The following is a 23,197-nucleotide window of genomic DNA, read 5'->3' on the forward strand; positions in this document are numbered from 1 at the left end:
GCGAATGAAAAGACAACCCAAGGATGAAAAGAAAATATTTTCAAATCACATACTGGATAAATGACTTGTATCCAAAATATACATAGAATCCTCTAAACTTAATAAGAAAAAATATAGAATTTTCTTAAGTGGACAAAAGATTTGAACAGATACTTCACTAAAGAAAATACACAGGGCTTCCCTGGTGGCACAGTGGTTGAGAATCCGCCTGCCAATGCAGGGGACACAGGTTCATGCCCTGGTCCGGGAAGATACCACATGCCGCGGAGCAACTAAGCCTGTGAGCCACAACTACTGACCCCACGAGCCACAACTACTGAAGCCCACACGCCAAGAGCCCATGCTACACAAGAGAGCCACCCCAATGAGAAGGCCACACATCGCAACAAAGAGTAGCCCCCGCTCGCTGCAACTAGAGAAAGCCCGTGAGCAGCAACAAAGACCTAACACAGCCAAAAATAAATAAATAAACTAAATAAATTTTTTAAAAAATACACAGATAGCTAATAAACATATAAAAAGATATTCAATTTTATTAGTCTTTAGGGAAATGGAATTAAAACCACACTACATACCTACTAAAATAGCTAAAAACAAAAACAAAAATATGTAAAACCTGACAATAACAAAGGTTAATGAGGAAGTATCAGAGCGACTGGAAGTCTCCTAAATTGCTGATAGAAATGCAAAATGACACTGTTGGCAATTATATATAATGTTAAATATACTTTTACCATCTGACCTAGCAATCCTATTCCTAGGTATTTTACCCAAAAGAAATGAAAGCTTATGCCACATAAAAACCTTTACACAAGTGTTTATAGTGGCTTTACACATAATCACCAAAAACTGGAAACAACCCAAATGTTCTTCAACTAGTAAATGGTACATACATAAAACTCAACAATAAAAAGGAAAGAATACTGACATACACAAAAATATGGATGAATTTCAAATGTACTATGATGAGATTCAAAAGGCTATATACTATATGATTTCACTTTTATGACATCTTGGAAAAGTCAAAATTAAAATTCAAAAGTCAAAATTGACCACTGTTTCCAGAAGTTGTGGGTGACAGTAGGGGTTGATTGCAAAGGGGCAGTACCAGGGTGATGAAACTGTTACATATCTTGATTGTGCTGGTAGTTACACTACCTCTATGCATTTAGCAAAACTCAGAACTCTATACCAAAAAGATTGTGGTATTTTAACATAAATTTTGGTAATTTTATATAGACTATCAAAGATTCTAAAAAACACTTTTTTTTTTTTTTTAAACAACAGCTCCTGTTTACTTTTTTATTTTTATTTATTTATTTTATTTATGGCTGTGTTGGGTCTTCATTTCTGTGCGAGGGTTTTCTCTAGTTGCGGCAAGTGGGGGCCACTCTTCATTGCGGTGCGCGGGCCTCTCACTATCGCGGCCTCTCTTGTTGCGGAGCACAGGCTCCAGACGCGCAGGCTCAGCAATTGTGGCTCACGGGCCCAGTTGTTCCGCGGCATGTGGGATCTTCCCAGACTAGGGCTCGAACCCGTGTCCCCTGCATTGGCAGGCAGATTCTCAACCACTGCGCCACCAGGGAAGCCCTAAAAAACACTTTTTAAAGCATATTTTAAAGTGTCAATTAAAAAAACAAAAACCTTTCCCAGGTTCCTCCTGAAGAATAACGTCCAAACTTCTCAGTCTGATTCTTAATAACATAATCTGACCTTAATTTATATTTTATATTTATCTCTTTTTATCTCACTACATAAAACTTCTCCCCCAAGGGCTTCCCTGGTGACACAGTGGTTAAGAATCCACCTGCCAATGCAGGGGACACGGGTTCGAGCCCTGGTCCTGGAAGATCCCACATGCCACGGAACAACTAAGCCCATGCGCCACAGCTACTGAGCCTGTGCTCTAGAGCCCACGAGCCACAACTACTGAGCCCGTGTGCCACAACTACTGAAGCCTGTGCGCCTAGAGCGTGTGCTCCGTAACGAGAAGCCACCACAACGAGAAGCCCGTGCACCACAACGAAGAGTAGCCCCCGATCGCTGCAACTAGAGAAAACCCGCACACAGCAACAAAGACCCAATGCAGCCAAAAATAAATAAATAAAATAAATAAATTTATAAAAAGAAAACAAAAAACCTTCTCCCCAAACAAAGAGTTTTCCCATTTCTGTGATCTTATTAATAGTTTTACCTACTTGGGATGCTCAGTATCCTACTTCCCCTCTATAGGTAACCCAGCCTCTTTGTAAAAACCTTTGTAAAACACTCCTTGACTACCCCAAGCCTGAAGGGATCTCCCCCATTTCTGAATTCCTATATAAATTTTCTATAATTTTAAGGGGAATTAATGTTTCTATCAGACCATTGTTTCTAGGGTCCTTCCCCTCTCCCTGTTCCCCTCCATCCCATCTGAGAATAGAGAATGGATGGAGGTCAGAAGCCAATTGTGTTATATACAAATATCTGTTATTGTGTTATATACAAATACCTGTTATTGTGGGATACATTACATAGGAGTTCACTATAGTTTATTTGTCATATAATCTATCTTTCTATATATAAATTGTTATTCTAACTAAAAAGCATGATTCTAAATATATATGTGTGTGTATATATGTATGTATGCATACATATATACATATACATAAACTTTCCATAATTACTTCATCTTATAAAGCAAGATATTCTAATATTAATGTGACTCAGTTAAAACTTCAGGCTTTCCTCACTGTCAATATAAACTTTTTTTTTTTTTAAGTTTATTTATTTATTTATTTATTATTGGCTGTGTTGGGTCTTCGTTTCTGTGCGAGGGCTTTCTCTAGTTGCGGCAAGCAGGGGCCACTCTTCATCGCGGTGCACGGGCCTCTCACTATCGCGGCCTCTCTTGTTGCGGAGCACAGGCTCCAGACGCGCAGGCTCAGTAGTTGTGGCTCACGGGCCCAGTTGCTCCGCAGCATGTGGGATCTTCCCAGACCAGGGCTCGAACCCGTGTCCCCTGCATTGGCAGGCAGATTCTCAACCACTGCGCCACCAGGGAAGCCCAATATAAACATTTTAAGGGACATCACACAGCTTTGGGCAGATGAGATCCTAGTGAGGTAGTTCTGTATAAATGCATCTGAGTCATATCCTTAGATACTTAGTTTAAAAAAACAAACAAACAAAAAACCGAAAGCTAAACAAACTTGGTGAGCATTGCATTATTTGTTTAGTGGCAATCTGTTCCAAAGAAGTTGTCCATATACAGTTTGTTTGTTGTTGTTGTTTTTTAATTTATTTATTTTTGGCTGCTTTGGGTCTTTGTTGCTGAGCAAGGGCTTTCTCTAGTTGCAGATAGCGGGGGCTACTCTTCATTGCGGTGTGTGGGCTTCTCATTGTGGTGGCTTCTTTTATTGTGGAGCACAGGCTCTAGGCATGCGGGCTTCAGTAGTTGTGGCACGTGGGCTCAGTAGTTGTGGCTCGCGGGCTCTAGAGCACATGCTCAGTAGTTGTGGCACATGGCCTTAGTTGCTCCGCAGCATGTGGGATCTTCTGGGACCAGGGATCGAACCCGTGTCCCCTGCATTGGCAGGCAGATTCTTAACCACTATGCCACCAGGGAAGCCCCATATACAGTTTTCAATACAGAATCTTGCTTAGTTTTCATGTCAGCCAATTAGATGATGATTAAAAACAACCACCACCTGATATTGGTAACTAAGTGCTAGATGCAAATTTATTCAAATTTAAATTAAAACGGCTCCATAGTCCATTATCTAATACTCCTATCTGATTGATTTTGCCTTTGTAACAGTAGCAACCAAAGGGCACGCAGCATCCTGCAGAGAATAGTCCTAGACTACAACAAACTAACAGATAGTAGGCTATTTGGCAGCTAGTTATTCCCAAACTCTTTGCAGAAAATGTATCATTATCTATACACATTCATTAGTTTCCAGCCAACTCCAAACACAATGGAATATTCAATCAAAGATGGAAGGAAGAGAAAGAGCATATAAGAATCTTATTGCCGTGTTGCTCTCAACTCTGAAGAAGATACAGCAACCTATATTTTACTATTGTTGAATAGACTCTGAATAAGCTTGTTCATAAATTCCTTTTTTCCCAACTTTATTGAGGTATAATTGATAAAACTGTAATATATTTAAAGTGTACAATGTGATGATTTTATATATGAATACATTGTGTGAAGGGATTCCCATAATCAAGTTGATTAACACATACTAGAAAGGCAACAGAAAAGACCAATGAAACTAAAAGCTGGGTTTTTGAAAATATAAATAAAATTGACAAATCTTTAACTAGACTAAGAAAAAAGAGAGAGAAGGTTCATATAAATAATATCAGAAATTAAAAAGGAGAAATTACAACTGATAACAGAGAAATACTAAGGATCATAAGAAACTACTGTGGACAATTATACACCAACAAACTGAATAATCTAGAAGAAATAAATTAAAATATAGAAATATACAACCTACCAAGTCTGAATCATGAAGAAATAAAAAATGTGAACATAAATACTTATACTTATTTAATCTTTAATCTACTTTATACTTATTTAATCATCATTACGACCTAGCTCCTGGGATTTACTAAGTCAAAACAGCCTGCATTACCTTGTTGTCTCTAACATCAGGTAAACTTCTAGGAAGCTTAGAAGCCAAAATTGGAAAAGAAGAATGTCATCTTATCACCTATTACCTATTTCTTTATGTAGCAGAGTTACTAAATTGTATGTCCCACATTGTTCCCAATCTTAACACACTAACTTCCTGTGAGCAGGCTAAAAAACCTTTGCCATGTGTGAAATGATGGAAAACAGTGGGTCCCAACCTTTTTGTAGACCCCCACATCCAGAGGCAAGCTTAAGAAGAAACCATGAATTATGACAGGAAATAATATCAGTAAAAGCAATTCCTTGGGAAGGGAGAGGCACCATATGTGCAGCCAACACTGAAAGGCAAGGGCGAGGTGGGGTAGAATTAAGAAAAAAAAAAAAAAAAGAAGAACCCATGAAGATTAAGCTTCAGGGCCCCTCTCTTGCACAGGCCCTCAGGCCCAATATCTACTTTTCTTTTTTTTATTTTTTATTTATTTTTTTTTTTTTTACTTTTCTTTTTTTTAAAAAATGTTTCCCTTAAAGTGGGCCCCCTGAATTATGTAAGCTCCAGGTCCCACAGACTCTGAATCATATTACAGAAACTGAGCTTTTATAGTATATGTTACTTGAGAAAATATATGATTCAAAAATCTACTTTAAATTCGGTAATACTAATAAATTTGTATTTTACTAATCAAAGCCATCTAATACATTATGCGTTATATAAATTTTGTTAGCACTAAATAGATCTAAATTGTACTCTTTGGTTTATATTTGAATTTTTCATTCTTGGGCTGACTGTAATAATTCTACTAGGGATCCACACACAGTTGACAGAGTAGAAATGGCAGGGCTAAATTTAAAAGATCATGGCTCAAGACTGCCAGTATTAGAGGTGCAGCTCTAGAAAATAAAGACCTCTAGAAAAAAACATTTCTCTATATTAATGAAATACAGAGAATGATTACTTCACAACGAGTATACACAATGCATCATAATGTGCTGCCATTTTTCTCAGGCCAAAGTATTAAACCAGGCTATAGACGTAGCTGCCCTAATTATCTACCACTATATTCCTCACCAACAAACTCAGTTTCTCTTAGCCTCTGTGTCTGAAAAAACCCTAAGTAGTCATTTAAATGTTTGCGAAATGAAACTGGCTTATCCGTAAAGAGAGATGAGGCCTGGAAGGACACTGGGCCACAGGAAGAGCCTGTCACCCTAAGAGACAGTCGGGTAAAGGAGGTTCAGAGATCTATAGCTTATTAGCATTGGAGACTTCTTTATGAATAGGATATGAGTGTAACTGAGACCAATACTGACTAGAATGAATTTATTCCTGCAGAACCTGAAGGTCCTTTGATGAAACCAGGAGTAAGGTGCAGGTATCTTAGAAAGGGATAGCTCCCTTAAGGGAATTCATTTCATAATCATTAAATGAAGTTCAATGAGGTCTCTAAGTAATACTACTAATTCTATACGTAGAGAATTCCATGACGTTCATGCAAATGATAGTATCAAAGTATCTCCACCAAGACATTTATTAACCACAAAGGGAAAGATAGTAACTTTACTGTAGAGAAACCAGGCAGAAACCCCCTTAACCAAGTGATCAAGTCAAACATCACGAGCAATAATACATATTGACATCATGAATCCCATGGTAATAATGCACTGAGAACACATTTCTTGACATTCTTGCCTAAACCATATAATCTCAGTTCAATCATGAGGAAAAAAAAAATCAGACAAATCCAAATTGAGGAATATTTGACAAAATAACTGACTAATACCCTCCAAAAATGTCAAAGTTATAAAAGACAAAGAAAGACTGAGAAACTTTTACAGAACCTAGAAGACTAAGGAGGAAAAAAGCCTAAAATGCAATGTGAGATCCTAGATAGGATCCTCAATAAAGAACAATGGTGAAGAAACTTGAAGTTTGACGGTCTTTACTTAACAGTATTGAACCAATGCTAATTTCCTGGTTCTGATCATTATACTATGCTTATATAAGATGATAACATTAGCGGAAGCTGGGTTAGGGCTATATAAAAACTGTACTATTTTTGCAACTTTTCTGTAAGTCCAAAATTGGTTCAAATAAAAAACTTTTTAAATGTGCAAATAATTCACTGAGGGAAATGAAAGCTTGGGCCCAATGCAGAATAGAGGCAATTGGAGGATTAATATCTATACTTATATAGGTAGGTGGACTAATAGTTTGTGATCATGGGAAATTTAGAGTCCAATGAAGGCTTGTGTGAAATGTCTGGGGTTATCATGTTTAACATCACAGTTTAGCAGTTAATGGGTTATTAGTTCAGAAACCTGTTTCTCAGAGCTTGATTTACCTAGAATGAACTATTAGAAAAGTTTTTAAATCTACAAGATCAAGGATAAGTAAATGTAAAATAACAGGGGTCTTGTTAGGGTGATGAATTTTTTTTTCCTCTTTTCTCTATTTTCTAAATTATCTATAATTCATAGATGAATTATCTTTAACTTATAGTTTCCTTACTTAAAGTAAAACTAAAATTGGAATTTAAACTCATTTTCCCTAAAAGCAGAATGAAAGGACTCTGGACCAGAGGTAACCAACCATTGAGACGCCTAATATTCTAACAATATGAAAGCTGTTTAATAATTGGTAACTACTTCCTATTTAGAAACAGGGGGTCAGATGTGGATTTCTACTTCCTTTCATTCTATTTTCATTGCTGCTGCTGCTAAGGTCCAGATCCTCTCCCCTCTGGACTACTGGGCCACATTCTGACTCATTGACAGGTCTCCATTCCTAAATATGTGACTACCAGAGGACTCCTAAAATACCATGACACTCCCCTTTTCAATGGCTTCCAGAGATGGGTATTCTTTTGGCTAGAGAAAAATGGTATTTTTATAATTCACAAGGGGAGAAATTAATGGATGGCGTTTTCACAAGTTTCTCTCCCATAATTTTTTCTTGTCCACTTATTCCACTGCTTACAGGGCAAAAACATGAACAAACAGTAAACTTAAAAAAAACAACAACAACAAAGCAGGGACAAACAGTTTTTGAGGGGCAGGAACCCGCTGTGTCCCCCTTTGCCTGGCAAAGCAATAAAGCTATTCTTTTCTACAAAAAAAAAAAAAAAAAAAAAAACCCCAAAGCAGTCAACAGGACCTATTTTGACAGTTTTTTTTTCTTATTGACTCATGTTCATGATTGCGCTTTCTTTTTTTTAAAATTAATTTGTTTATTTTTGGCTGTGTTGGATCTTTGTTGCTGCGTGCGGGCTTTCTCTAGTTGCGGCGAGCAGGGGCTACTCTTCATCGCGGTGCTCAGGCTTCTCATTGCAGTGGCTTCTCTTGTTGCGGAGCATGGGCTCTAGGCGCACGGGCTTCAGTAGCTGTGGCATGTGGGCTCAGTAGTTGTAACGCACGGGCTTAGTTTCTCCACAGGATGAGGGATCTTCCCGGACCAGGGCTCAAACCCATGTCTCCTGCGTTGGCAGGTGGATTCTTAACCACTGCGCCACCAGGGAAGTCTGTGATTGTGCCTTTTTTTTCATTTATTTATTTATGGCTGTGTTGGGTCTTCGTTTCTGTGCGAGGGCTTTCTCTAGTTGTGGCAAGCGGGGGCCACTCTTCATCGCGGTGCACGGGTCTCTCACTATCGCGGCCTCTCTTGTTGCGGAGCACAGGCTCCAGATGCGCAGGCTCAGTAGTTGTGGCTCACGGGCCCAGTTGCTCCGCGGCATGTGGGATCTTCCCAGACCAGGGCTCGAACCCGTGTCCCCTGCATTGGCAGGCAGATTCTCAACCACTGCGCCACCAGGGAAGCCCGATTGTGCTTTTTTTATTGCATATTTTTACATTCGCATAGTCCGCTAGTAAAATTAACTAATTTATAAGATTGAATTAAATATGTCTGGCACCTACACAAAGCTTGAGAATCATTAGACCTTACCACCATTTTCCAGCTACATCTTCTACTCACTCATTTATTCATCAGACATTTCACTACGCACCTATTAAGTGCCCCTCACTCATCCTCCACTCCAAGATAAGCACTCCCATCTTCCCCCATATTACAGTTATTTGTGTACATGTAGTACCTCACATATGCCTTAAGGGTATCTTTTTATTCCACACAGAAGTTGAATATAATAGGCACTGAATCACTGAAAGTTTAATTTAAAGAGAAAACTTCTTGTTTGAAGGGATAAGTACCTAGAACAGCCAATTCCAACATTCTGATAAACTCTGACTCTCCTTAAATAAAAGTCCTCCAAATCTCCATACCTAGCTTGAGATATCGCAGATGGTTTTTTCTAATGAAGACTGTATCAACTCAATCAATAATTGCTCTCATTCAAGCTTAAAAATAAAAAGAGATAGCATCTACAACCATAAAACAGGCCACGTTATTTGTTGATTTATGGGCTGGTTATCACAAACTCCCCAGTGAATACAGTTACTCAACTCAAACAATTTCCTGAGGGTTGGACTTTGGCAGCTTCAAATTATTACATCATGTACAACAAGAAAAATTGTATGCTGATAAAGGACAGAAAGCCTTATATTTTTTCTTTTTGTAAGAGCTTAGAAAACTGCCATTTACAATAAATTTGTCCAAAAGCAGCTGGAAAAAAAAACACGAAGACATGTTTCACTTTGCTATTAAGTGACAAATTTAATGACTAAGAAATGACATTTGGGGACTTCCCTGGTGGTCCAGTGAGTAAGACTCTGTGCTCCCAATGCAGGGGGTTCCAGTTCAATCCCTGGTGGGGGAACTAGATCCCACACGCATGCCACAACTAAGAAGTCCGCATGCCACAACTAAGAGCCCACATGCCGCAATCAAGAGTCCACATGCCATAATTAAGAAGTCCACATGCTGCAACTAAGACCTGGCACAGCCAAAAATAAATAAATAAATAAATTTTAAAAATAAGTAAAAAGAGATGACATTTGCAGGCTACTTAGCGCCTCCTTATAAAGATCCAGAGCTATATAGATAATTTACTGACTTCTAAGGGAGGCAGCATGATAGTAGAAAGAACACAGTGGTTAAAAGTGCAGCCTTTGCAGGGCCAACCACATTATATAACCTCAGGAAACACCATGATCATAGTGGAGATCCAGGAGGTACCATTCCCAGGGAACACAATGTGAATTATAAAACTTAGGGACCGGGCTTCCCTGGTGGCGCAGTGGTTAAGAATCCGCCTGCCAATGTAGGGGAAATGGGTTCGAGCTCTGGTCTGGGAAAATCCCACATGCCGTGCAGCAATTAAGCCCATGTGCCACAACTACTGAGACTCCGCTCTAGAGCCCACGAGCCACAACTACTGAGCCTGTGAGCCACAACTACTGAAGTCCACGGGCCTAGAGCCTGTGCTCTGCAACAAGAGAAGCGACCACAATGAGAAGCCCGCACACCACAACGAAGAAGAGTAGCCCCTGCTCGCCACAACTAGAGAAAGCCCACGCCCAGCAACAAAGACACAACATAGCCAAAAATAAATAAATAAAATAAATAAATTTTTTAAATTAATAAATAAAAATAAAACTTAGGGACCTAGAGTTCGCATGGTAGAACAGGTTTGGACTCTACCACCTAACAACTATGTTATCTTGACCAACTTATTGAATCAATTATTGAAGTCTCAGGTACCTCATCAATAAAATGGAATTAAAAAAAATATATATGTCTCTCATACGACTCTTACGAGGGTTAAATGAAATAGTGTGTGTGTATACATACATATATGTGTATATATATTTTATATATAAAATTAGCCCAGTATCTAGTAAATGAGGCATAAATGTTTTGATGATAATTATGAAGAAGCAGGATAAAATGAATCTAAATTCCAATCCTGCTCCATCACTTTCAGGTCATTTAGTACATGTAATAAATGTGATTTATTGAGAGTATTGCAACAAAATTATAATACTTAGGGCCAGGTACAAAATAGGAGCTCCATAAATAGTAGCTATGATTATGATAACTGCATCCCCTATACCCATCCTCTCTCTTTCCTTCTCCCTTTCTTACACACACACACCCACACACACACATACACACACACACACACACACTTACTGTAAAAATTCTATGAGATTAAACTATAATTGATAGCACAAACCAAAAGCCTATCAAAATGAGGGAAAATGTATTCTAAAAATAATGCATTTTCAATACAATTCACCTCGACTACTGTGGTAACTTCCAAACTATTCTCCCCCTTCTAATCCTATCTATAAAATAGTGCCAAAAGCAATCTCTGATCAATTACTATTTAGCTCAAAAAACTTCAGTGACAAAATACTTACACTTAAAACACAAAAAAATGAGTTGTTCTATGTATACACCCAGCATTTTGCTCAATAAGAAATATGTATATTTATTCAAGAAAACCTGCATATAAGTGGACCCATGCAGTTCCAGTCCCTGTTGTTCAAGGGTTATCTGTATTACCCTTCCCCCAGCCCCATCTTCCCAGTATTTCCTAATACTAGTAATCCACTCCACTCAGCAAACCTGTTTGAAGAAGCCATCCTGCTGGCAATTTATAGTAATAACGACTAATGACAGTCACACCCTATTAGGAAGGAGCAGTCATTTATATTTAATTCATTTCCCAAAAGATTTTCTAAATACTGTCCCCCACCAATTGGGATTTAATCTCTCCCTCCCAGGAACACTTTGTTAATCAGTTCTTAACCAACACATGAGTACTTTATTAGAATAAAAAGCAGAAAGTTACATTGCCTTACACTCAGCAGATGTTCAATACTTGTTAAATAAAAGAATAAATGAAGAACTAAGTTTTTTGAAATACATTTTTCAATTTAGAGATAACTCAGTTATAAGTATAACCAGTCATCTCTATTTCTTCCCTGAATCTACTGCCTAAATCATATCATACCTAAATCATACCTTCTGTTTCCCAAAGGTCTATGGAAGAAAGATACTCTACCTAATAGCCAGTAGGACAAACACAACATTCTTCCTCAAACATACTGCTAATAGCACCAAACTAGTAACTGTGGTAGATAAAGGGGAAAAAGTCAATAGTGAATACATTAGGCCCCAGGATAGCAAAATGATAACTATGAGTTCCATAAAGTTGCCTTATATTATCCTCTAGTTCAGTAACTTAGAACTAGAGAGTTTTTTCCTAATTTTTTAAACCCTAAGATTTTTTTAACTTAAATGCTCGATTGCAACCATGCAGTATTTATTAATCATTATAAACATACCACTTAAAAAAAAAAGTTTACAATTTAAAAAACTAAAAAATTTTTAAAAAAATAAACATACCACTACCCAAATTATTTCAGCACAAACAATAATGAAAGCATGATGGCTCTTTCAAAAGCCACTGACTGCACTGGCTTGACTCATTTCTGCTGGGAGAACACTGGCACTGAATGGCACAAGCAACTCCAGTGTGAGAGACCAAGCACATGACTGGGAAGGTGACAGAGGATACCAAGGAAAGAAAGGCATATATCAAGAACCCCTCCTCTCTGGGGGCAGGAGTGGAGGGATGGGCAGGGATCCACTGAAATCTACTCTAAAAGCCTTCCAATACTCAAACAAAAACATGCTGCCAGACTCCTGGTTTTGAGCCAGTTCGAATCCCACCTCTACTTCTGACAACTGAGAGACCTTAAGCAAAGTACTTACCCTCCAGCTCTTTCAGCTGTAAAATTATAATAACAGTAGCCACCACTTAGTGAACACCAACTCTATGCTAGGCACCAGACACATGGTACGTCCTTTAGTTCTCACAATTAATCTACCAAGTAGGGAATATTTCCCTCATTTTCCTGAAAAGAAAAACCCATGTTCTACCTATGCATGACTGTTTCCCAAAGGGATAATACTACCTATCTGACAAGGTCATACTGGGAATTAGAAGTAAATGCAAAGCACTTAGCATAGAAACTAGCACTTGCCACATGGTAGTAGAGCTCAGGAATTCATTATTATACAAGTGCACCTATCAATTAGGAAGGTTGAACCGCAATGAAATGCCACAAACTGCAATGAACCGCAATGAAATACCACAAACAAGTTTTCCCTCACATCATCTACCATAAAAATAACTTTTAATTAGCAGTACTTCTGAAGAACCCAAGGCTTACAATTTTATAACTGCTTGAAATACCAGAATATCATCCATTCAATGTCAACACATACACACACACACACACACACACACACACACACACTGTTTCTTAGTTGAGGATCAAAACGTATAATCCAAGGAAATAGAAAGCCCATTATGAAAGTGATATTTGACTTAAGCTGAACACCAAATATTAAATATTTTACTTTCAAAAGGATTATAGATCTCACATCTCAAGAGAGAAGGTGCTAATGAACAAATCTAACTTCCCAAAAGTAATTCCCAGAACCATCTGTTATCTTCAAGTACTGAGCAAACCATTTCCCAGAATTGACAATATATTGCCAAAATCTTAGTGAATTTTGCCAACATTTGCTGAGAAGAAAAAAGAATCATTCCAATTCTGGAAATAAATGCTACTTTCCAGCTTAGCCACAAAATAAGACCTCTTCTTCATTATTTCTTTTATCAGTATGTTAATACTGAAAATAAGTATAAAGAAATCACAAATAACCTTCTATCTGAAGGAAATTTAAAATACTAAACCCACAATCCTTGCCTTTAATTCTATGAGCTCAAGAAAATCTATGAGAATGGGTTTTTAAACCAATAATAAAAATCAAATTTCCAAAGCCTTAATAATTGAATAAGAGGAGGGAAGAACAGAAACAACAGTCAGCACTACAGAAGCCTTCTGAAAGTTAAGAAGTTAACCTCACTTTCAAGGTTTACACTTTGCCTGTTAAAAGCAGCACTTCACAAAGACTGACCAGTTCCCTACATCCCTCCACCCACCCAGTTTTACCATAAGCACATACTTACCAGAGAGCACACTCACACCTCCAGCAAAAGGCCACCAGCAATCACAAGGGCATTTGTGGGACCAGTGATACAGGAACGGGGAGGGGCAAGGGAAGAGCTAGAGTTCTGGGGAGGGAAGGGTACAGAGGGAGGAGACAACTGAAGCTAGCAACAATGGGAAACTGTGAATTTAAACCACAAAGGCTTCCCACAGAACAGAGTAACAGGGAAAGGGCAATTCTTTTTATCACCTACCAGGAACTCAGCACTGACAATTCATGATAAAGCTAAAAACATGGAGCTTCCAATGAAACACAAAGTAAACTTAAGAAACTAACCAAAAGTAATTTGAAAGGACATATCACAAACTTCATAGAGGCTTAAGAAAAACATATAGGAGTCTGTTTCCTCCCGGGGCATTCCTGATGACAGAGGTCAGCACTATAACAATAAGGTTTGGGCAGTGGCAGCTGCTTTCAAATGGAGGGCCAGCACTAAAAAAGTCCTTTGCACTAAGTCAAAAGGAGCACTTGAAGACGCTTTCATAGTGCTTTTGAGAAAACCAAAACAATGTCGTTGTTCGAATTCTTAATTCATAATTCCAAGACTGTCTAGACTTAAATTGAATTAAATCATTTTAAGAGGCAAAACTCTTCCAACTACCTTAAACAAGACACACTCTTAAAGAAAATTACTGTGTAAACTGAGAGGTTGGATTCAGGAATCAATTTTTAAAAGCTTGGACTCTCAAAGATTCCCAACCTGAAAGGCGAGGACAGTGAAAAATCTCCCTCCTTCTCTCAGGAAAGAGGCCAAATTATATCACCAAGAACAAACAGCAGGCAGAGTCCTACCCCCAAACATGTGATCATTCCACCCAGAACTCACATTTGCAGGCAGGGCACAAAGGCCCCAGAGGACCAACGCACACCCTTCTATGTACTACTCCCTGTTATAAAACAGCTTTATTGAAAGGAGTTGTTTTATAAGCATACTGATGAAAAAACTCATCAGCAGAATCCTTGCCGAATAGGAAGTTCTGTTGTATTTCTATAGGTTGAGAGAAAAATGTATGGGTTGATTTTTTTTAAGATTTAATTAAGATTTATTGGTAAAATTAAACAAAAGCAGGCACTACCCAAAACTAATTAAGCTCTTACATTTTAACAATATACTAGTCTAAAGTAGTCCTTTCACAACAAGGGAAGTGCCCAAATTAAAAAAAAAAAAAGAAAGAAAAAGAAACTATTGCTTTTCTTTTGCTAACCCTTAGCATTCTAATTCAGGTCTCCTAGTGCTTGGTGGGGGTGTGGAGATGTTAGTGTCATTTCAAAATGTGAAACACAGGATTTCTATGATCAGTGCTAAATACAAAAAAAGAGTGTACAAATATCAAGGGCAAGCTCTCCAATCAAGTCCTTAAGAGATGGTTATATATTCCTTGTGGAACTAATCAAATAAAACTAAGAATACTGGGGCAGAGTTACAGAGCTTCAACCCTGGTTACAATGCAACTAGATAACGTGACTTCTCATCTCAGCCAGGTAAGGGAGGTGATCCACAGGGAAATCTCACCCTAATGAACTGTAATCTCTTTTGAAGCCCCTCAGAAAATACTTCATGCAAAACTCTCCTACATACTCACATTCTGCCTTGTGTAAGTTATTTTTGGACATTTCTTATTTCCTTTTCAAGACTGCATAGGAGATTCTGTATCATATAAAGAGAACCCTGTGTCAACCACTAGGCATCTCAACCCAAAATAAATTGAGTAACTACAGCTTTGTGCTAGATGAGTGCCAAATTGCTTGTAGGAGTGTTTTTGTGGGCATGATTGCTAGGTCAAGATGTTGCAAGAAGGGGGACCACTTCCAGGGCTCAAGGGTGGGCTCTTGTCTAACACTCGGAAATGAATCCGAGGAGACACACATACTGACAAAAGCAAAAGATTTTACTGGGAAGAGGTGCCCGAGCAGAGAGCAACAGGATAAGGGAACCTAGGAGAACTCCTCTGCTCCGTGGTTCACAGTCTCAGGTTTTATGGTAAGGGTATCAGTTTCCAGGTGGCTAATCATCTTGCTTGGCCCATATTCGGTCTGACTCAGGGTCCTTCCTGGTGGCACAGGCATGTCTCAGCTAAGACGGATTTCATTGTGAAGGTTTATGGGAGGTTGCCAGGACACATTGTCTCCTCCCTCCTCCTCTGGCCCCTCCCAAATTTTTCCAGGTTAGTTTTACAAGACATACTATGGGCTGGCATGTCCTCCCTCCTTTCAGCTCCTCCCAAATTCTCCCGGTTAGTTTTCCATGGCAGAACCATGTTCTTCTTCAGGACCTCCTATTGTAAGACAATGCAGGCAAGCAGTTATCATCCTGCCTAGCCAAGGTGAGGAGTTTCAGTCAAGGGTTCCCAAACAAAGAGGAAGACTAACATATATGGGTTTAGATGTCATTTTTAAATGTTCAGGGATCCTGAAGTTGGATGACACTGGTTACAACAGTGAAGCTGAGCAGGAGCCTGCAGAGCCTTCCCAGGTACAAAAGTCGCTCCGTGTCTCAGTTTCTTGGTTGTAGAAAAAAGGCTTTAGTCTCCTAGGCCTTCCCTGAGTTCCAAAGAGCAGCCTCATGCAATCAATGATTAGATTAGTCACAGGACTCCTGGTTCTCCTGATGGGATACTGATAACAATCTGATGCATATCTTCTAGCTGTTCTGCAGAAACTAAGACCCCCCCCCCTCCCAGGTAGAGAATGGTGACTACATCTAACCACAAATACTAGACACCAGACTAGCTGGAACCAGTAGATTGATGACTGAGATTCCAGGAACATCACCCTGTTACCTCACCATCAACCAATCAGAAGAATGTCCATGAGTTGATCAGGCACCCTGCAACCTTTACCCATAATGTTGCCTTTAAAAAACCCTTCCTTGGGACTTCCCTGGTGGTCCAGTGGTTAAGACTCCCCCTTCCAATGCAGGGGGTGTGGGTTCGATTCCTGGTGAGGGAGCTAAGATCCCACATGCCTCGTAGCCAAAAAACCAAAACATAAAATAGAAGCAATATTGTAAAAAGTTCAATAAAGACTTTAAAAATGGTCCACATCAAAAAAACTTTAAATAAATAAATAAAGCTTCCCTGAAAGCCACCGGGGAGTTCAGGTCTTTTGAGCACAAGCTGACTGTTCTCTTTGCTTGGCATCCTGCAGTAAATGCTGTGCTTTCCTTCACCACAACCTGGTATCAGCAGATTGGCTTTCCTAGGCTCCAAGCATGTGAATTCAAGTTCAGTTCAATAACAACAGTACTTTGTAAAACTGTGCTTCAACCAAACTTGTCCTATTTTTCAAGTACTTTGCAGGGAATGTTATACCATAAGAGTCCACCTTTGACTATACAGACAAAGACCTCTGAAAAAATATAAAAAATTTTAGCAGGGAGAAACTACTTCTAAGACTTGAATAAAACAATCAAGAGAAATCCTTGTGCGGGTGGGTGGGGTATGTTGGGGGTGGGGGGTGATATGGAAGAACACAGGCTGAAAACTCCCACTTGGTCACATCCACTATCCAGAGGGGTAGGGTACAGCAGAATGTTCAATTTAATAAGAGAATATTTTGCTTCTCTTAGAGCCATAAAAGAGAAACAGAATTTCTCTAAGAAAAACCAAGGTGACTCCCTCCTGGAGTAACCCCAAAAACCATTTTTGTTGGTTTTTATTTCTGAGATGCTAATGATAATGCTGATATTAGCAGCAAAGGAAGGAGTTGAGTGGCTCCAGAGTAGGAGCCAGATTGGAAAATAAAAGTGTCTTGATTTTAGCACTCTAGGGAGCAGTGAGGAAATTTGGCGACTCTTAAATAAACTATGGAGGATTGAGGTGGGGAGGGGCAGGGTAAAGACTGCTTTATATCAAGTGGAAGCCCATAGAACAGTAGCATTTGACTCCTGGCTATATGTTCACATGGGGGAAAAAAAGCTTAAACTGGAGTTTGGAAAATGAAACTAAAATATGGACTTGATCTTTGTTAACAAGGAACCCAAGAGAAAATATTCTAGCCTTTGACTCTAGATTGTAAAGAAGAATATACTGGAAAGTCCATGGAAAACAATAAAAACTACATAGCTAATTTGTATCTAGTTTATATTCTGAGATTTATTTAGTGTTAGTAAATAGCATATGTACCTTGAATAGCTGATTATTTTACTCAAGTATCCATTACTAAGAAGAGGTATAATGCAAAAAAGGAAGAGAGAAGAAAAAAAAAAAACCAAACAATTATGATCCTAAGGACATACTTCGGATAAACTCTGGCTGTTAACCACAGACCTAAGCAACAAACCATCCAAAAACAGTTCTGTGTATTTCTCACACAAATGGACTCTGAAAAAAGAGGAAAGGCAGTCAGGGGCCACTTATTTGAGTTTCTAATATTATAATATCATTATCATTTAAATTCATATATTTAATTACATCTTGCATTATCCTAAAAATTATTTGAAATAGCACTATGTCATTATGAATATAGCCAACATATCTCTAGAACAACGTTTAAAATTTCTTCAAAGAGGCTGAAAGCTTCTAGAGAGGAGTAAGGATGTCAAATATCTCTCAAGCACCACAGAATCACCTAAATGCTAGTGAAACCAGCAGGACTCTGTGGGGCTCTTGGGCATGGAAGCCTTTCGAACAGTTGCTAATCAGGGAAGGGAGGGGATGCAGAGACAAGGGAGGAGCAGCCAAGAAACAACAATGTAGCCTTGGGGCAGGGTCCTCAAGGGATACTCATAATGGTATCTTTGAGTTCTTTTACAGAACTAAAATCCCCAACAAATGGAAGATATTAGCATTCTTTATTCCAGAGAAGGTCACAGTTTGATAACCTCCAGAAGCTCATCAGGAAACCACCTGAGGCCAGATTAAAGGAGTGAAGGCCCTTCACACACCCTGATCCTTATCGGCAACCCCGCCCTTGAACTACTGCTGTAAAACTCCTCATCAGGAATTCCCTGGTGATCCAGTGGTTAGGACTCTTTGCTTTCATTGCTGAGGGCCCAGGTTCAACCCCTGGTCAGGGAACTAAGATCCCACAAGCTATGTGGCATGGTCAAAAAAGAAAAAAAAAAAAAAAAAAAATCCTCACCAAATCCCCCCACATTGGGACACACAGTTTTTCAGGGCACAAGTCTTCGGTGTTCCCATTTGCCTGACAAAGCAATAAAGCTATTCTTTTCTACTTCACCCAAAACTCTGTCTCCAAGATTCAATTCGGCACCAGAGCGCAGAGGCCAAGTTTTCGGCATCACTAGTCTCATAGAAAGCGGTTAAAAACACGAACCTCTCATTCTCTTTTAAATCTTAAGCCTACAAGTTTAAGGCAAAATCAAGGAAGAAGAAAGACATGCCTAAGGGAAAAAAAAGAAAGAAAGAAGAAAATGTTGGGGGGTGAGGGGAAGACGATGAAATAGAGTGCAAGTAAAAATTATGTTGCTAGCCTATTCCTGTACTATAGAAATATAGACTCCAGAACAGACTAAGTTCAGACAGACCCTGTCCAAGTGATCTCATGAGACCACACAGAGCTTGAACTTACTACTTCCTGTAAGTAGAGGACACTGAGGCCCAGTTATGTTGCTTCTACATTAACACTCTCCCTCCAATTTTCTGAAACCATGTCTGACCCCTAATCTTATATTTTTCTCATTTTTACCTTCTCTATCCATATAGCTCTTATCCTAAACCTCTTCAGACCCTCAGACCCCAAATCCACGTCTAGAGCTCTTTCTTCTAGTGTTCTTACTCCAAATCTGTGAAGATTTAGGTCAGGCACATAATGAGAGGACTAAAGGACAGTGGTGACTGTGCCAAAAATTCAGGATGGCCACAAACTAAAATTGGGAATAAACTGAAGAGCAATTTGCTTCCAGTTCTGATAACACCTTGCTATGTCACTGAAATAATTATGCGTGTTAACTCAGAAGATTCTAAAGGCAAAAACTCTCCTTAAGAGGTTTCACAAGAACCAAATTGAGTCTACAGTTGTCAGCAGAGTAATTTACATTTTTGGCAATATTTATCCTAAATCGTCTCTGGTCTTCTCTAGCTGTAGTGAAAGCCTCTGAGATTTCTACCACATTTCAGCAAATTATAACTGATTTGGGGTAGAGTTACTAATAATGTATTAAGATATACATGCTAGGGGAATTCCCTGGTGGTCCAGTGGTTAGGACTCCATGTTTCCACTGCCGGGGCCTGGGTTCAATCCCTGGTCGGGGAACTAAGATACTGCAAGCCACGTGGTGCAGCCAAAAAAAAAAAAAAAAAAAAAAAAAAAATATATATATATATATATATATATATATATATATATATACACACACATGCTAAATTTTTCCCCATGTTCAACTGAACCTTAAAAACCACACCATCATTGGCACAGTGGTTAGGAATCTGCCTGCCAATGCAGGGGACATGGGTTCAAGCCCTGGTCCGGGAAAATCCCACATGCCACAGAGCAACTAAGCCTGTGCACCACAACTACTGAGCCTGCGCTCTAGAGCCTGCGAGCCACAACTACTGAGCCCACGTGCCACAACTACTGAAGCCCGCGCCTAGAGCCGTGCTCCACAACAAGGCAAGCCACTGCAATGAAAAGCCCACGCACCACAACGAAGAGTAGCCCCTGCTCGCCACAACTAGAGAAAGCCCGCATGCAGCAACGAAGGCCCAATGCAGCCTAAAATCAATAAATAAATTTAAAAAAATTTTTTAAGTAATAAGATAACCAAAAAAATGAGAGAAAATATTTGCAAATTACATTTCTGATAAGAGACTTGTATCTAGAATAGATAAAGAATACTTACAACTGAATAATAAAAGCAATCCAATTTTAAAATGGGTATTTCTTAGCCCAGAGATAAACCCACGCACATATGGTCACCTTATCTTTGATAAAGGAGGCAAGCATATACAGTGGAGAAAAGACAGCCTCTTCAATAAGTGGTGCTGGGAAAATTGGACAGGTACATGTAAAAGTATGAAATTAGAACACTCCCTGACACCATACACAAAAATAAACTCAAAATGGATTAAAGACCTAAGTGTAAGGCCAGACACTATCAAACTCTTAGAGGAAAACATAGGCAGAACACTCTATGACATAAATCACAGCAAGATCCTTTTTGACCCAGCTCCTAGAGAAATGGAAATAAAAACACAAATAAACAAATGGGACCTAATGAAACTTAAAAGCTTTTGCACAGCAAAGGAAACCATAAACAAGACCAAAAGACAACCCTCAGAATGGGAGAAAATATTTGCAAATGAAGCAACTGACAAAGGATTAATCTCCAAGATTTACAAGCAGCTCATGCAGCTCAATAACAAAAAAACGAACAACCCAATCCAAAAATGGGCAGAAGACCTAAACAGACATTTCTCCAAAGAAGATATACAGATTGCCAACAGACACATGAAAGAATGCTCAACATCATTAATCATTAGAGAAATGCAAATCAAAACTACAATGAGATATCATCTCACACCGGTCAGAATGCCATCATCAAAATATCTAGAAACAATAAATGCTGGAGAGGGTGTGGAGAAAAGGGAACACTCTTGCACTGTTGGTGGGAATGTAAATTGATACAGCCACTATGGAGAACAGTATGGAGGTTCCTTAAAAAACTAAAAATAGAACTACCATACGACCCAGCAATCCCACTACTGGGCATATACCCTGAGAAAACCATAATTCAAAAAGAGTCATGTACCACAATGTTCATTGCAGCTCTATTTACAATAGCCAGGACATGGAAGCAACCTAAGTGTCCATCATCAGATGAATGGATAAAGAAGATGTGGCACATATATACAATGGAATATTACTCAGCCATAAAAAGAAATGAAATGGAGGTATTTGTAGTGAGGTGGATGGAGTTAGAGTCTGTCATACAGAGTGAAGTAAGTCAGAAAGAGAAAAACAAATACAGTATGCTAACACATATATATGGAATCTAAGGAAAAAAAAAAAAAAGGTCATGAAGAACCTAGTGGCAAGACGGGAATAAAGACACAGACCTACTAGAGAATGGATTTGAGGAGAGGGGGAGGGGGAGGGGTAAGATGTGACAGGGTGAGAGAGTGGCATAGACATATATACACTACCAAATGTAAAATAGATAGCTAGTGGGAAGCAGCCGCATAGCACAGGGAGATCAGCTCGGTGCTTTGTGACCACCTAGAGGGGTGGGATAGGGAGGGTGGGAGGGAGGGAGATGCAAGAGGGAAGAGATATGGGAACATATGTATATGTACAACTGATTCACTTTGTTATAAAGCAGAAACTAACACACCATTGTAAAGCAATCATACTCCAATACAGATGCTTAAAAAAAAAAAAGGGTATTTCTTAAAACCTCAATTTTAAAAAAGTTCTGAATAGACATTTCTCCAAAGAAGATACACAAATGAATAATAAGCACATGAAAAGCTGCTCAACAATACAGCATGGAAAGAGGCAAGAGGAGTGACTTTACAGTGAAGAAACCTGACAGCCAGTGCCTCAGTCAGGTGATCAAGGTCAATATCAACAATGATAAATCATGTTGATAACATTTACCCTTGATATGATGTGATGCGAATGATACTATATATCTGGATCTTCCACCCAAAAACCCATAACCCCAGTCTAATCATGAGAAAAGTATCAGACAAATTCCAATGGAGGGGCATCCCACAAAATACTTGACCAATAGTCCAAACTGTCCAGGTCATCAAAAATAATCAAAGTTTGAGAAACCGTTATAACCAAAAGGAGCGGTGATAAGTAATGCAATGTGGAATTTTAGATGGGGACTTAAACAGAAAAAAAACTAAGCTGGGACGAAGTGACAGAGTAGCATTGACATATATACGCTACCAAATGTAAAATAGATAGCTAGTGGGAAGCAGCTGCATGGCACAGGGAGATCAGCTCGGTGCTTTGCGACCACCTAGAGGGGTGGGATAAAGAAGTGTGAGGGAGATGCAAGAGGGAGGGCATATGGGGATATATGTATGCATATAGCTGATTCACTTTATTATACAGCAGAATCTAACACAACACTGTAAAGCAATTATACTTCAATAAAGATATTAAAAAAAAAAACTGAAGACATCTTAACAAACTATGGGCTTTGGTTAATAATGTTTCAATATTGGTTTATTAATTGCAACAAATGTGCCACACTAGTGTAAGATGTTACTAGTAGGGGAAACCGTGTATGGAGAGACACAATATGGGAACTCTCTACTACTGAAACGAAGCAGGACCCTGTGGGGCCCACCTGGGTATAAATCCTTTCTATGTCCCCTGTTTCCTGTTTGTAGGAAATAGGCTTTATTCAGCCACCTTGACTTTCCCTGAGTTCCAAAGGGCAGATTCAAACAGTTGCTTATCAGGGAAGGGAGGGAATGGAATGCAGAAACAAAGGAGGAGCAGTTAAGAAACAACAGTGCAGGCGCTTCGCTGGTGGCGCAGTGGTTGAGAATCTGCCTGCCAATGCAGGGGACACGGGTTTGAGCCCTGGTCTGGGAGGATCCCACATGCCCCGGAGCAGCTGGGCCCGTGAGCCACAATTGCTGCGCCTGCGCGTCTGGAGCCTGTGCTCCACA

The 23,197-nt window shown here is 39.2% G+C and overlaps 1 protein-coding gene across 19 annotated transcripts in view; it reads right to left on the bottom strand.

The window, feature by feature from the left end:
* Positions 1 to 23,197, bottom strand: part of USP54 (ubiquitin specific peptidase 54) — a 149,884-nt gene that overhangs the window by 79,321 nt on the left and 47,366 nt on the right. The window contains exon 1 of one of the 19 annotated variants that reach the window (XM_082406830.1): positions 13,564 to 14,029. The exons of the other annotated variants lie outside the window; for them this stretch is intronic. The gene's annotated coding sequence lies outside the window, so the exon portion shown is untranslated. Of the gene's footprint in view, positions 1 to 13,563; positions 14,030 to 23,197 lie in introns of those variants that run through there. 19 annotated transcript variants of the gene reach the window in all.

Source organism: Balaenoptera borealis, assembly GCF_965194805.1.
Source record: "Balaenoptera borealis genome assembly, chromosome: 10".
NCBI lineage: Eukaryota > Metazoa > Chordata > Mammalia > Artiodactyla > Balaenopteridae > Balaenoptera > Balaenoptera borealis.